The sequence below is a fragment of the Dermacentor andersoni genome, chromosome 1, assembly GCF_023375885.2.
Source record: "Dermacentor andersoni chromosome 1, qqDerAnde1_hic_scaffold, whole genome shotgun sequence".
NCBI lineage: Eukaryota > Metazoa > Arthropoda > Arachnida > Ixodida > Ixodidae > Dermacentor > Dermacentor andersoni.
In genome coordinates, this window is record NC_092814.1 from 237309083 (window position 1) to 237325325 (window position 16243).

Genomic DNA, 16243 nt, shown 5'->3' on the forward strand with positions numbered 1-16243 from the left:
AGGTCTCCGCTGTTCCCACGCTGGCCGCACCGGATATTGCGGACCACACGGATTGCACTATTGAAAAATCAAATTATGGATGTCAACGTCACAAAGTGACACTCGAACTATGACGGACGCCTTTGCGGAGGCCTACGGAATAATTTTGATCACCTGGAGGTTCTTCACAGTGCATTAAAGTCCAAGTAAACGATCTTTTTTTTTGTAGTTCTCCCCCATCGAAATGCGAACGTAGTGACTGAGAATCGAACCCGCGACCTAGAGCTCAGCAGATGAACACCATAGCTATTGAGCGGGTATGCCGCCATCGCGCCCGCATCTCTGGCATGGCCCCAGGTCCGTCGGTGCAACAGGAGCCCATTGACACGTGGACCTTACTCCTACCTGCCTTACCAGCCCCCACCGCGATCAATGATCACCAAACCCCACTGCAGTAAAGAAATGTGGCCTCTGTTGCTCTGCTCTATGTCTCCGTGCGGCCCTCATCCAATAATGCGCTGCATGTTTATCATGGACGTGTCTATAATAACATTTGCTGAACGTGCACCACGTGATGATTTACAGAACTACTGGTTCTCATAATGGCCTCGTTACTATACTACTGGTTATGGCAACTCGGAAGGGCCACGTGACTATTGTAAACCAGAGATCCACTTATCGAGCTAATCCTGCGAAAATATCGTGCGTGCGCATCCTGCCGCGACTTCTCCCTTGCGGCTCACTCACCGCCGCGGGGAGGACGGTATCTGAGGTACGTGCGTGGTTATGTGCGGCCGACCTGGGAGCGTTAATGTTGGGCATTTTTTCGTTCCCCACTGGTCGCGTCGAATTCCCGCATTCACGGCTACTAGGGCTTGCCAACTGTTGCCAAATTTCACACGCTTCCCCAGAAAATGGTCGTGTTATTTATCCCTAAAAAATTGTTCTTGACACAAGAAGTGGTGCTTATGCAAGTCTTGTGCGGCTTAAACATTAATGGAAAAGAAGCGGAGACCCCTAACGCATGGCACAGCCAGAAAGCGCCAGCGGTCGCTATTTCAGCATTTTTATGTAACAGTGCAGTATCTAGTAATTATCGCAGTTCACACCATATACTAACAGTGTATTTGGGAGCATTTAAAGGGCCCCTGAAACGGTTCGGACAAACTTTGTAGACGCGTAGGGTACAGCTTAAGTAGAACATTCGCACCACAATTTAAGTGAAGCGTTACGTATTAATGGAGCTACAAGCGATTACACGTTACCCTCCTCCCTAGCCATGCTTTTTCTTCTCAACTCGTTCGCCGAGCGATCGGGGCTAAGCTCCGCTTTAACTGGTTCTGCGTCACGATGCGACGTCACATCGTCCACTTCCGGATGCTTTGGAGCCCGCCCCCACCCGCGCGACACGTCTCCGCTAGCGGCTTGACCGTCAACCCCAAGCGAGAGCTATCGTAGCGGCGTGTGTTGCGAGCATTCTGTCGTAGCGCCGAACGTGTCTCGTATTCCGGTAATCACACACTAGCAGAACGTTTCGACGGAACGGTGAAGGCATAAACTCAAACTAATGAAGGAATTTTAGCGTAGACGCACGTGAGCTGCCTGATCGGTCTCCACGGTCCAGCCACCCATTGGCGCAGAGCTTAACCAGCCAAAGAAAGAGCTAATATTGCTCTAACCAAATGTAAAACATTCGAAACATTTACAAAAACAACGTGTTAATGATTACACTCCTGCGAAAAATTTACACCAGCAGCAAAGAAGAATACATTTTGTTACTGCTACTGTGTGTGGTTGAGCTCTATGCCACCAGGTGGCTGCACCGTGCAGACCATTCACATTTGCGCTTCTGCTCATCCCCTGAAACGACACGCAAGGGGACACTGCCAGGCCCTGTCCCCTTGCGCTTACGTTTACCCTAATACCGGACTCGCGAAACGCTATTGCGTTAGTAATCTTCCGGTGTAAAGTGACGGCCGCAATCGCGCAAATCGTGGCGCCCATCGGATAGCGGCTGTCCAAGCGCTGCAGCCAATCCGCTCGTCTGCTGGCTTGCAGAAGGACACGATGTCGCAGCTTGACATATTGCCAGTCGCTACGTTTGCAGTCCACAACGCAACAAAGTTGAATCATAGCGCTCGCGAAAAGACAGACCGACACTGACGGCGGAGTCTCGTCAAAGACGGAGCACGTTGTAACACAAGCAGAGGACACTTGCTGTGTGCAGGAAGTGCTTAAATGTACTGAAAAATTGTTCTTGTGCATTCTCTTTATGTTACTTTATTTTTATAAAAACAAATTAACTAACATTCCAACTATTACAAACATCATTTGTTTACCATAAAGTTGGAAAAATTATCGATCACGCGCCCTGGTCAGCCAATCGGATAGCTCGCCCCACTGACGTCATATGGGCGATTTCCGTGATATGGGTAGGGGCGGCTTAAAATTCCGCCGAGCAGTGTGCTGCGATCGGCAGCGATGTGCATTTTTATAACCTTATAATAAATTAGACGCTTTACGCGGAGCACTTAGATGGGTCAATTAATGATCAGAAGGACCTACTCTAACGACTCAGTACGTTTGTAGAAAATTGTCAAAATCGTTGCAGGGTCCCTATAAACCCACCTATATTTTGCTGCGAGCCTAGAGTGTGAGCTTCTCGCTGTTGCTTTCTCACTCCACTAAGAAAATCTCAATTTTTCACATGCAAATTTACGTCTCCTTTTAATATTAGAATGAGCATGCATTGAATATTTCTCGAAATTTTCAGCAGAAGCCATGCCCCCCTCCCCCCCCCACAATAAATAGCTTAAATAGTTTACGCTGAAAGTTACGCGATTCATGCGACACCTCTCCACGTTTTCAAGTTCTGTAAAAGTCTACGGGTGTAAAATATAAAGCGCTAAAATTACCGCGTTTTCTTTGTTTTTTTGTTTGTTTTTTGAGCACCGTACATAAATAAAGGGGGTGAAAACCAGCTTTGAAGCTTTACTGGTAGAACGCCGTTCGCGCTGCATGCAAATGGTGTAATTCGACTCCCATTGGCAAAAGAATTATTATTTTATTCCCATTTCGCGTTTCTCGGATGCTGGTGGCAGGCGGCACCACTGTATGCCCTAGCGCTGTACATTTGAGCTAGATCATTTCGTGTGGCGCACTAGAACCACGTAAGTACTCACTGAAGAGGTGACGCAAACGTGTGAGCCTGTGCGTCTTCACTCAGGGGGCCCTAGAACAAAAATGGAAAAGAGATGTCACGTACTTGATGCATGACAAACACGAAGTGACCATATATGTCTGGTGGCGAAGTGTTCTATTCAGGTAATCAGGCACGCACACACTCGTGGTGTAACCAGAGCTAACCAGAGCGCGGTGTAACCAGATCAGAAAATGTCATGAACACACCAAGCATTCTTGCATACTCTTACAATCTAATAATAATGAATTTAAGTCAACATATATTCGTAAGCAACACTGCTTGTGTTGCAGAATTCACGGCGTTCTGAGACCTGTAATCCCCGCACGGTCCCACTAATTCACAAACGGACCTCGACTGAAAGCGAACCTCGCCTCTATCGTGGGAAGCACAGCGCCGCCACCCATCGATTCAAGAAAGCGCTGCATTTGGAAAAAGCTTCCCCGTGATTGTTATTAAGAAAAATCACTTGTGAGGAACACAATCACTCCAGTGTATTTGACTTGACAACAAGTAGACCAGCTGCTTACAAAATTTTCACTTAAGAATCACCGGAGAGGGCTACTGAAGAACAGTGACCACTTCAGTCGATGTGGGGGACTGCCATTTACTTTCTCGTAAAAAGGCAGAGTTTTGAGTGAACGATAGTTTTAGAATACGGGAGAAAGCGTTCAAAAGGTATCACGCTTCCCCCCGCCTGTGAGTTTCCACATAAACAACGCACAAATTCTTAGAAAGAGTTTGATTCGGAAAAAAAATCTCCTTAATTTCAGTCGTGTATATTATCGATGGTCATGACACGGACACGTGACTGCGCCACACTATTAGCAAGAAAATAATGTCAACAGTGGTAACTTTGGGCTACCAGGACATGTCAGATAGCTTCATAAGCACAAAAGAAAGGTTTTATGGCAACTACTGAGTGTACACTAATGCCCAGTTGCCCCTCCTCTAGTGTAGCAGGCCAGCAAACTATGCGAAACCTGGTTAACCTCCCTGCATTTCCTTTTCTTTCTCTCTACCTGTGTATCTGTGCTGTTCGCACATACACTGAAAGAAACCTCTATTTATGGTCCTGGACACGAAAAATATCAAAAGAAGCGTTCTTTGCAACAAAAATGCTTCCCAAACACAGGTTAAGCGTTCGCACGGCGCTATGACATGCTGAGTAGAAACTAAAAACACATAAAGAGCTTAACAATACCATCATGTTCTCGAGGACGCTCAAAGGCGGTCGGGAGGTTTTTGATCCTTGGAACTCCTCTTCCGACAACATGGCAGCTAAAGCGCACGTTGATGACAGTCCACTGAGGGCCGCGACAAAAAAGCAACATCGTAGAAAAAGATAGTCAAGCAAGGGAACGCAAGAAACCGTGCGGGATATAAGCGACCGCTAGGTTCCCACCGCGCTTCCGGTTTTCAACATCGTGGCAAGCACCGAGCACGCCACGGCGTCCCCCGAGTGGAGCGCTTGGGAAAGCGACCGACGCTCTTGGCTCGAGGGCGTAGAGAGCGGACAGGAAGGAGTGCCACCTTCGAGTAGTGGCCGCACAGATCTGGCTCTGCCACCGTCTATACCGCCTGACTGCGCGGGAGCGTCGCTGAAAGCCTCTTGTGCCGGCGAGCATGCGGCAGCGTTAGCCGCGGCCTGTTCTTTCTTCGGGAGCGAGCAAACAGCCCTCGGGATGATCGAGGACCCTGTCTGTTTATACAATCCCAACAGCTTAAACTGTACACCACTCTGCCTCGGAGAGAAACACAGAATGCGATGATAAAAAAAGCCAAGAAAACGTTTCAGACATCTTTTTTTTTGCTCGACCGCACCGTAGCCAGCGTATACCGTGTGCGGGACGTGTCACGGCCATCGACTCCTCCCTTAATGTGACACCTGGATAGCGGACAAGACGACAAGCAAGAAAATCGGGATGATGGGACGGAGACTATACGGGTGCTCTCAGTCAAGTCGCTAGTGGTGAAGTACGAGTCTCCTACTAACAGTCAACATATCTATATTCTCATGTCGCAACTACACATGTATTTCACGTATGTTTCTATCACCAGTATTGTCTTCTTCACTGCTCAAGCGTCTGCCATGCAGTGCGTCTTCATGCGTCGCCGTATAATTTAAATATAGCTAAAGGGTGCCTGTACAAAATGTACCAAATGTATGGAAACGCGTCATCTCCTAGCGATGGTATTTGACAATATGATCGGTTTTCCTCTGCTTTTCTTTAAATGCGTTTTGCTATTGTGTTTTAATGCGACTGTTTGTCTATTTCATGCGTTTTGAGCTTGCTCATCCGTCCGTCCGTCCGTCCGTCCATCCATCCATCCATCCGTCCATCCATCCGTCCATCCATCCATCCATCCGCCCATCCGTCCGTCCGTCCGTCCGTCCGTCCATCCATCCATCCATCCATCCATCCATCCATCAAGCCATCCATTCATCCATCCATACATACATCCATCAGCTTGGGCCACAAGGTATGTGCTCGTGGTCGTAATGCCGTCGTGGTCGTTGTATTTGTGATCAGCGTTGTCATCGACTCTCTTGATGTCGTCGTCGTCACGCCATCTATCTCATACAGTGTTCGTGATACAGTAGTCGTCACGCCAGCTTCTTCACACACTGGTTGTCATCCCAGTGTCCTGTTACCGCTGTCATGCCATCGTCATCATTACGTAGTCGTCATACTGTTGTCGTCGTGCCTTCGTTGTCATATCGTTGTCGCATCCGCCGTGGTTCCTAAGTGGCTATGGTGTTGGACTCCTAAGCACGATGTCGCGGGATCAAATCCCGGCCATAGCGGCCGCATTTCAATGGGGGCGGAATGCGAAAACACCCGTGTACTTAGATTTAGGTGCACGTTAAAGAACCCCAGGTGGTCTAAATTTCTGGAGTCCCCCCCCCCCCTCCCCCCCTACGGCGTGCCTCGTAATCAGAAAGTGGTTGTGGCACGTAAAACCCCATAATTTTTTCATGTCGTCGTCGTGATGTCGTCATGGTCGTTCAATCGTCGTCATTCTAAGTTTGTCACGTCACTCTCGTCCTGCCGTCGCGCCATCGTTGTGATGCTGTCGTTTCACTATCCTAAAATAAATCGTCCTACTATCGTTTTACTATCGCAAATGTACTCTGTATGTGCCACTGGATATGTGCTGCTCTTCAATGAACATCTTTGCTACCAACTTTGGCCAATGTATATGTGCTACTGGGGATGTGCCGCCCTTCAATGACAGCTTAAGTTCTTTCAAATTTGTCCAGTGCTGGGCGGAATCGAACTCGCGTCGCATCTTTTGAGACGATTTAGTGTTAATGTAGACTTGAGCATGCGCTCTACGCATACTTGATGGTGGCGTCGCTAGATGGCACAGCGTGTCCTGTGGAACTTTGTAAGAGCAGCAGGAGCTCCAATTGCAAATTTGCAGAAGGCTGTAAGGGATGAATACGGTAACATCTTCGAATGAGATGATACGCTGCGGCACACCGCAGACACGGTTTAGGCTAACTGCGGCACAAAAGAAAACCTAGTTGAGACGCAAACAGATCCAGCATCAACAGAAGCCTGAGAGGTCAAAAGTTATCACAGAAAACTTTTACTGAAAAAAAAAAAAACAGAAAAAATGGCCCTAATAACACCGCCGCAGGACCCGATGAAATGCCAATACAGCTAATCAAGGACCTCGGTCCAAAGAGCAAGGCACTGCTGACTAATGTCATCGTACAAGTTATTTAAACGACGGAAGTTCCAGTTGGATGGTGTGAAAGCAAGATAAGCCTCATCTACAAAGGCAAAGGTGATAAGGAAAGGACGAGCTCGTACGGGCCAGTTACAGAAACGTCGGTGATAGAATAGCAATGAAATTCATAAAATTATGACTGTCGAAAAGGGAGAAAACAAACGATGTACTGGGGGAACTACAGAATGAATTCGGACCAGGCAGGCACTTAGAAGATATTTTTGTTCTAGCTCAATGCACAGAGATATCAGTAGCTCAGAATCGACCTTTATGCATAGCATTTCTAGATATTAAGGGAGCCTACGACAACGTAGACATAGAGTTGTTATGGGATATTCTCAAACCCGAAGGCATAGAAAGCGATTTTGTGGAGCTGCTAAGGGAGATATATATATGGACAACCGAGTAAAAATTGTATGGGAAGGCCGAAATTGTAATGAAGTGGTGGAAATTCACCAAGGACTGGAGCAAAGATGCCCTGTCTCCACTGTTGTTCACGCTTTATCTTAAAGGCATAGAAAGACAACTGGAAAACAGTCAATTAGGATTTTATTTATCATATACGCGTGATGGACAAATGGTGCAACAGAAGGTACCCGCACTGGTGTATGCGGACGGCATAGTGTTACTATCGGACAACGCAAGAGATTTACAGACACTGGCGGATATGTGCGGCAACGCAACGACAAATATAGGGCTTAAATTAATTAAAGCACAGAGAAAACGGTAATTACGATCTTTAGTGAACAGACGAGTAACATCATGATGTCGATTCAATAGCAAGTCATAACCATAGTCAAGCAATATATATGCATTGGCGTATACATAAACGAAAGAAAGACTTACTCAAGTACCCACCATGAAAACTTTAAAATAAATGGTAAGGCGGGAATGCAGCGATAATGAAACATAGGACACTTTGGGGCCCCAATAGAGAGAGAGAGAGAGAGAGGAAAGAGGAAAGGCAGGGAGGTTAACCAGAGAAAAAAGAAATCCGGTTGGCTACCCTACGCTGGGGAGAGAGGGGAGGGGGAGGTAAAGTGGTAACAATAAATATGAAATGGGCCCTGGGATCTGGAAGGGAGTCATGGTGTCAGTGCTAACGTTCGCAAATGCCATTATGTGCTTAAAATTGGGTACATTGTCGGGGTTGGAAGTTAACCAAAGATCGGTGGGCCAGTCGGCTATGGGAGCCCACGGAAAAACCACAAGTGAGGCAGTGCAACGGGTCATGGATTGGGCCTCGTTTGAAGTAAGAAAGCGCAAAGCAAAATTAAGTTTGAAGAAAGACTCAAGAACATGAATCAAATGAAATGAGCGGCTAAAGTGCAAAAGTATCTTCTACCTAAAAAGCCTGGACACAGACTGGAGGAAGAGGTCAAGAATGTTGCCAAACAAGGGTAGGGTAATTGAAAGTGTAGGTAGGCAACCACGATGAATCAGAAAGAAAGGGAAGAGGCGCGAATTGGGATGCAAAGAATGGAAACGAAAAAGACCATGGAGATTTACAAGAATAAGAAAAAAATTAGAAAAGAAAATGTGCACGATAACACGAAGGGAAGTGCCTTGCTGTTTGAGGCTCGAGCTGGTTGCGTAAGGACAAAAACATACCACACCAAATATTCGCAACAAGATAAGGCATGTGCATGTTGTAGAAAAAATCCGGAGACCACTGAGCACGTTCTAATGGAATGCGAAGGGACTCAACTAGCGAGACGTGTACGCAACGCACACCTTCCAGAAGCGCTTGGATATAAAGTGAAGGGAAGAATCGACCGGTCAGCAGTCGAAATAAGCAAGAGACGTGGTGGAAAGGACGTGGTACTGGTGGAAAAAAAAGCAGAGGACAGATTGATACGACCGAATCATGTACCGGTATAGGTAGCAGTACGAGGTAGATAATGAAGTTTTGAGAGGAAAACAAAGAAAGACGAAGGAGAGGTATGCAAAATGCTAGGGTGAAAAACATGTACAGCATACCTGATAAAATCAAGCAGGCAAAATGACTATTTGTCACCACCCGGTTTCAAAGGGGATGCCAGTAAAGCAGCATCGTCATCATCGAAGCTCGAGGCGGGAACCGAGTTCTATACACGCCTCATACATGACGCGTTTTGGCGGTGGCAATACGTTGTGTCGTTATACTGCTTCAATTACAATCGCATTAACGTCAGCATTCATCATGAGATGGGTTCTGCTAGATTTTTAACTTTCCTGTGAGACGCTGCTCCCGAAGCATCTTCCTGTGTTATGTGTCTGCCGTATATCCCGCGTTTAGGAATTAATTTATTATTGCATTATTGCATATTATAGGCTACATGTACATGTAGATGGAAACATGGGGCGCTGTAACGTAAAGCTATTCAAACCTTCTCTACTACAATTCTGCAATCGGTGCTCCGCAATTGGTCAAAAACATTTTTGAACCACCCCCGCTTCGCCTGGCTCTCACGCGACGTCAGTAAAATCGCGATAGCTCTCCATCTGATGTGACGTGTGCACACTGATTATGCATGATTGGACCGAACAAAAGAAAAATAGTTATTTCTGATTCGACATCTTTTCGCCATTAGACTACGGCTATTGGTCAATAATTTTAGGGCTGCACCCACTTCCCCTGCCTGTCCCGCGACGTCACAAAACCGCAAGGACTCACCGCGTCAAAGTGACATGTACGCGTTAAAGATGCATTTTTATGCCGAACAAAACTGAATGTTTTTCTGAATACCCGCTGGCTGCCCCGTTCCGAAAGCAATAAAAGAGGGCTGCCGCTGATCGCTCAGGCACTGGCTACTCACACCTACCGGAGAGCATGGGCTTATTTGCATAAAATAAGTAAGTAAGACATAAATAAGAAAGTAAGACAAGCCGCTATGTGTAGGCAATGTTATTCGTTTTTAAAACAAACAAAAGTGACCTTCTATGAATGAGGAACGCATTTGATTGGTCTCTTCAGACAACCCTACGGGTCACCGCCGATACTTGCGTCGGCGGTTACGCAAATTTGACGTGAGGAGAGTGGAATAAAAACATATTGGAATAGTTTTACGTTATAGGGCCCATGTACAAGTAAACATGTACATCGGACAGGCATTATGCGCCTGTCCGTTGTACATGTTCTTCTTTTAGTGCGCATCTTTATAGCGCAGTTTTTTCTTCAATTATTCCTGAAAATTTTCCAATTTCATCACAGAGTTTTACAGCATTCTCGACTGCACTTCACTGACATTGACACCCCTTCTGTTACTGTAATAGACCACCGGCTATCTGCTCCATGCCGTTACATAGCTTGCCCCACTCCATTTCTTCATCTCTTTCTCAACTAAAATATTGGCTACCCCCGTTGCCTCTCTAATCCATATTGTTGTCTTTCTGTTCCTCAACGATACGCCTGTCATTTTTGTTCCATCGCTCGATGCTCGGTTCTTAGCTGCTTCTCAAGCTTCTTTGTTAAACTCGCACATTCTTCATTGCAAGGATAGAAGTAATCTGCCGGTCATGACTTGGCAATGCCTTCCGTATACGCTCCAGTCCATTTTAATTCTTCTGTAGATTTCCTTCTCACGATCCATGATTTCTGTCACCGACTGACCAAGATGACCGTTTTCTTGCACAGATGCTAGAGCCTGGCTACAATTAAACACGAGTTCTCGTTCTCTAGTCAGGCTATAGAACATTGTCTTGGTCTTCAGCATAACAACCTTCTCTTAGACTTCATCTGCTAAGAATTAAACTTTGTCAGCTATTCGATTATCGTGCCAAAATTTTTGCAAACGTACATGCAAACGTACCACGATGACGGGAGGTCTGTCAAATCACCAACCACAAAAAAAAAATATAGATGGCGGACCTCTTGTAAAATTATCTCTGCATATTACCGTATGCACACAGCATGTTATGCGAAAGTCCCTTTTACACTTATGTCACCCACACCACTCGCAACTTGACCACGCAGGGCTGCTCCAACTGGGTCCTCAGTGCTCAAGCCCTTGGGCGCTTCCGGGATTTGTGCTGAGGTCTCCCATACGCTCTTCAAGAGCACTCAAGTTTCACAGCTGCCCAACTACGTGATCCAGCGACAGCACCCGGTGAGTTGGTACATAGAAACTATAGACGAACAATAAAACTGTACGCGAACACGGGTAATACGGCTCCTCTCCTGGTCATCGTGCCCTCAGTCACTTTTCCACAATAGCCGCCCTGATCCGGCACTACAGCGAAGATTTTGTGGCAGGCTCCTTGTGCTGACTGTGCCAGCAGCGGACCCGACGCGCCGTGAACTGCAGCTTGCCAATATAGGCCAAATTCAGCACAAGTGCGGTCCTGTAGGGTCTTGCGGTAAATAAACCACAGTGCTGTTGCCGTGTTGTTGCTCGGCATGCTTCTCATGGCGCATATATATATATATATATATATATATATATATATATATATATATATATATGTGTGTGTGTGTGTGTGTGTGTGTATGTGTGTGTGTGTGTGTGTGTGCGCGCGTTGCGTGCGTGTGTGTGTTTGTGTGTGTGTGTGTGTGTGTGTGTGAGAGAGAGAGAGAGAGAGAGAGAGAGAGAGATTGCGCACATAAAAGCAATCGAGGTAAAAATAGTTTTTCCCAGCCTTTCCGCAGGAAAAGTCCTTACGATGTGCTCGGAAGTGAGCCTTCTAATAACGCACGGCTCACAATGCGCCAATGCAAGTGTGAAACTATTACTAAAGCTTAAATAGAATATTATCAATAATAATAATAATAATAATAATAATAATAATAATAATAATAATAATAATAATGATAATGATAATAATAATAACAATAATGTGGGAAGGCGTGAAATCATTAAATAAGTCAGAGAGGCACAGACAAGAAAGCGATAAACGTCTTTTGCAAACGTAAGTGCACGTGTCCATCACGTAAAACTAACAATGTGCCCAGATTCCAAGCCTACTTGAAGGAATTGAAGTTACTGGCTTGGGGCACAATGGAAATTTTTGTGCAACCTGCTAGAAAAATAACTTCATAAGAGAGGGTGCTTTCTGGTTACTTTCAGGACTCTAATCTCAAAAGAGTCGTCGATAGTTTAAAGTTTGCGTGTTTGTGTATTTTGCGCGCACGTATCATGTGTGCCTATGTGTAGCTTCATATGTCAGTCTTGTCACCAAGAATAGCATGGTGTGCATATTTAAGGAAGCCTCTTTCTGTTCATCACGCAAACGCGCGATTCGTGCCATTGTAACATTTATTGTCGTTTTCGAAGAGAGCGTCTCACAGTTAAAAAGAGCAAACCAGGCAGGCACTAAGCCTAATTAATTTATTATCGTAGCTGCATCGTGAATATGTTTTCTTCGAAAACAGAGAATAAAGACACGAATATATTATGATATAGCTAGATAATTTATTAGCTAACTAAAGCTCTGTAAAAGGTACAGAGAGAGATGGCGTATGTGCGATCTCTGGAAGAGGCATGAACGGCTTAAGTTAAATTTTATTAAATGAAGAATAAACTAGACAAAACAATCTAACTGTTGTCGCAGTTAAATGCAGTAGCATTTGCAGGAAGTAAGCTTCATGTAAGGTTTTTAACTCTTCAGGAATCTGAAAGTGAACTTGCGAAGGCTACTAAAGCTTTATGCATATATTCAAAAGCTTAGCTTCACTACCTTAAGTGTTACATTTCCCTCGGGACTATTATATTCCTCTGCTGAGCTGAAATTCTAAAATGAATGGATTGCTACTTTGAGAACTAGCTGCATAGCCATGTGCTCGCGAAATAAGTTCCCCTGTTTATTGCAGCATCTGAACTGGCAGGTTCGGACTTGGCGAGATTTAAGTCACTCTACTCGTGGTTAAGCAGTCGAACGTCGTCGAAGACACGCAGTTAACATTATTCGCAACTTGTATGGCAGGTAACACAAAAAAAGTTGAGTTGAGTTGAGTGGTTGTAGGCTATGGTGGGATTAGCCTTGCAGTTGCTGCCGGCAATTGCTCTACCGTAGCAGCACTTAAAATACATAAATCACATAAATCAGACAGAGACCTCACAACAACACAAAGTCACTCCTAAGGTCACCATGTGGAGGCCAAATCCGTGTTCTCCAGGTAATTTAAAAGAAGGCGAGAAACCTCCTTCCTACACAACTGGTTCCCGCGCGGGAAAACAATGTCCTGAAGAGAGCTGTGAGGAATTCTTGCCTTCTTGAGCGACCCGAATAACACACTTCTTTCCGCGTTATAGAGAGTACAGCACATAAGGTAATGTTCTATGTCACCGCACACACCACAGGTTGAACATAATGGAGACAACGCCAGGCCAGTCTTATAAATCCACGCAGGGGTACGAGCAGAGCCCGTGCGAATGCGGAGCAGTAAAGTGGCTTGGTTTCTTTTGAGACCCTTGGTCACACATGGTTTGTGAAGTGAGCTTCTCAAAGAACTGAAATGGCACAACACCTCTTCTTCGAAGAGTCTCTTGTCCTCGTGAGGCACTTTTCTCAATGCATTCCCAGACAGCGCTCTATGGGCGAGGCTGTCCGCCATCTCGTTGCCTATGATACCTATGTGCGAGGGCACCCATTGGAAACGTATGGAGAAGCCTTTGATATGGAGATTGTGCACCGAGCGTAGAGAGCTAAGACATGAGGCATCAGTAGGGAACCCGTGCTCTAACCTTTGAAGGGCGGATTTTGAATCTGTAAGAATGACAACAGGTTGAGGCGTATAAAACCGTAGCTTCTTTAGAGCTGCCTCAATGGCAACGCTTTCGGCCGTTGTGGAGCACACGACTGCAGTGAAGCGAACCGACCAATCATACTTCAAAGAGGGAATGTGAAAAGCAGCTGCACTAGATCCTCTGACCTTGTCCACAGAGCCATCAGTAAAAACTTGAAGATGACGTGCATATTCAGTCTCAAGATGTTCCAGTACGAGCGAACGCGTTGCCGCCAAAGGAGAACTCCGCTTAGCGCGAACGTGAGGAATTGTCAATGAACAATCGAGGCTCGCGAATGACCAAGGTGGTTTCAACCTCTTAGTTCGACTTCTAGCGTCAAGGCCCAGGTAACCAAGAGTATTAAGGGCCAAGTATGCTCGGGACTCAGATCTCTTTCGAAGGCTCTGTAGAAGCGCTCGCCCGGCTATCGTCTGTTTGAGGCGGCCAATTTGCATCAATACCCTTTGTGAAGCGACAAGGCTAAGAGGTCTCGACAGAGACTCATAAAGTACTGCATTGCTAGGAGCAGTCTGTGGAACGCCAAGAGCCCTCCTTAGGCCCTTTCTGTGCAAAACCTCAAGTCGTTCCAGCTGTGATAGCGAGGGGTAAATTAAAGGGAGTTGGTACATTATTCGACTCGTCACTAGTGCATCGTGTAGCCTGATCATTGAGGAAGGGTGATTTCCCCATTGCTCACTTGCAACTCTACGGATCACATTGACACGCGGAGATAGTGATGTCACAATAGAGTCCACAGCTCGTCGGCACTGTAGACGGTTGTCAATAATGACGCCCAAAAAGCGCTTGTGCTTCAACTGACAAAGGCAAGATTGATCAATGTCTATCTTCAGCCGCGCATACCGTCTTCCTCTACCTGGAAACATGATGAAGCTAGATTTTCCACCGAGAGAGTCAACCCAACACCTTGAAGGTAATTTTGAACTGAAAGTAATACCTGTCGAGCTATCAGAGCTAAACGCATGTGTTGATATCCGGTTAACCAAATACAAATGTCGTCCGCATATATCGACATATGGATATACCTGCAATGTTTCTGCACTTCAGCGGGACGACCAGCCATTACAACATTAAACAGCATTGGGGAAAGAACACTTCCCTGAGGTACACCTCGCGATACCGCCCTTTCGGTGCTTATGGTACTTCCTAACCGCACTTGAATTTTACGATCACTGATAAATGAGTGAATGAATCGCAGAAGACAGCCCTGTACGCCTATGGCCTGCAAACTATTTAGTATTGAGCTCTGAAGGACGCTATCATAAGCCTTTAATACGTCTAGGAAAATAGCTAGTGTTGAGAGGCCGAAGGCTCTTGATGTTCATTGTGGCTTATCAAGTCCAAGACGCTATCTTGCGCGCTTAAACCTGTGCGGAATCCAGTCATGCATGTTGGCAGAGCCCTTCTATCTTCGAGCCACCACGATAAACGCTTACTTGCCAGCTTCTCCATGAGCTTAGCCACACACGACGTCAGTGATATAGGACGATACGAGGCCAAGTCTGTAATTTCTTTGCCGGGCTTCAGCACTAAGACAACACAAGCCACCTTCCATGAAGGAGGAACGTCGCAAGCCTGCCATACTCGATTGAAATAGCTTAGGAGCGTCTTCCGGTGTTCCAGAGGTAGGTTCTGCATCATCTGGTTAGTAATGCCGTCAGGACCTGGTTCACATCGACGCCGAAAGCTGCTGAGTGCTGTCTGTAGCTCTCGAAGTGTGAACGGGGCGTCCATAACAGACGTAGATGTTGCAGGCAGAGCAAATGGATGAATTCCTGAACTTGCACGTACAAATGCATCTGCAAATTCCTCTGCCAAGCACGCGAGAGGTTTCTGCTTGCGCAGTGCAAGCGCTTCGAAAGGCTTACTAGGATGAGAATCACCAGCAAGGCTACCAATGACTCGGCAAAGTCTCGTCATCGGTGAGAAAACAGTCAAGCTAGAGCAGAGGGACGCCCACTGCGACCTACAGAGCTTGCTCGTATGGCGTCTAATGGCAGAGTTAGGCCTATTGAAGGTCGTCTTCAAGGATCTGTCGTCCTTCTTCCGCATCAGTTGTCGCTCCGCCCTTCTGCGCGCTGCGCAAAGGTTCCCGAGTTTTAAATCCGGAGTCGGAAAATGATAAGGCAACTTGACCGCCGTGGTAGCAGCCATCTTACCATAAATCATTTTGTCTATCACATCACCAGAAACACTTGCAAGTTGCTCCCTGTATTTGTCCCAATTAACAACATGGCTCATTTTAGCGCCGCGCATATGGAAGTCGGCAGTAAACACAAAAATTGGATAGTGATCACTTCCCATGCGGTCAGGTGCAGTTGACCACTTCACACGGACGTCAGGTGAATGCAAGGTTAGGTGTATAGATGTGGCTGAGGCTGGAGGCCGGAAGAAAGTGGGACTTCCGTCATTGGCCACAAAAAAAGTAATAATACCAGGACAGTGAGACTTCCGCTTATTCCAATTGCCACTGCCCAATACTGAAAATATGTGCATGGTAGTTCTTTTTGTTTTTGTTCTTGTTTTGCATTTTTTTTGGCAGACAAGTTTCTTCTACAGTGTGTTGCCCCTACAGCTAGGGGCAACAATAGCCATTATGGCT

At 46.1% G+C, this 16243-nt stretch overlaps 1 long non-coding RNA gene across 1 annotated transcript in view; it reads right to left on the reverse strand.

Moving 5' to 3' along the window:
- LOC140219862 (uncharacterized) overlaps positions 1-16243 on the reverse strand; it is a 651045-nt gene that overhangs the window by 373604 nt on the left and 261198 nt on the right. Inside the window, exon 3 of the long non-coding RNA XR_011896127.1 lies at positions 3162-3211. This is a non-coding gene — a long non-coding RNA (uncharacterized lncRNA). The remainder of the gene's footprint in view (positions 1-3161; positions 3212-16243) is intronic.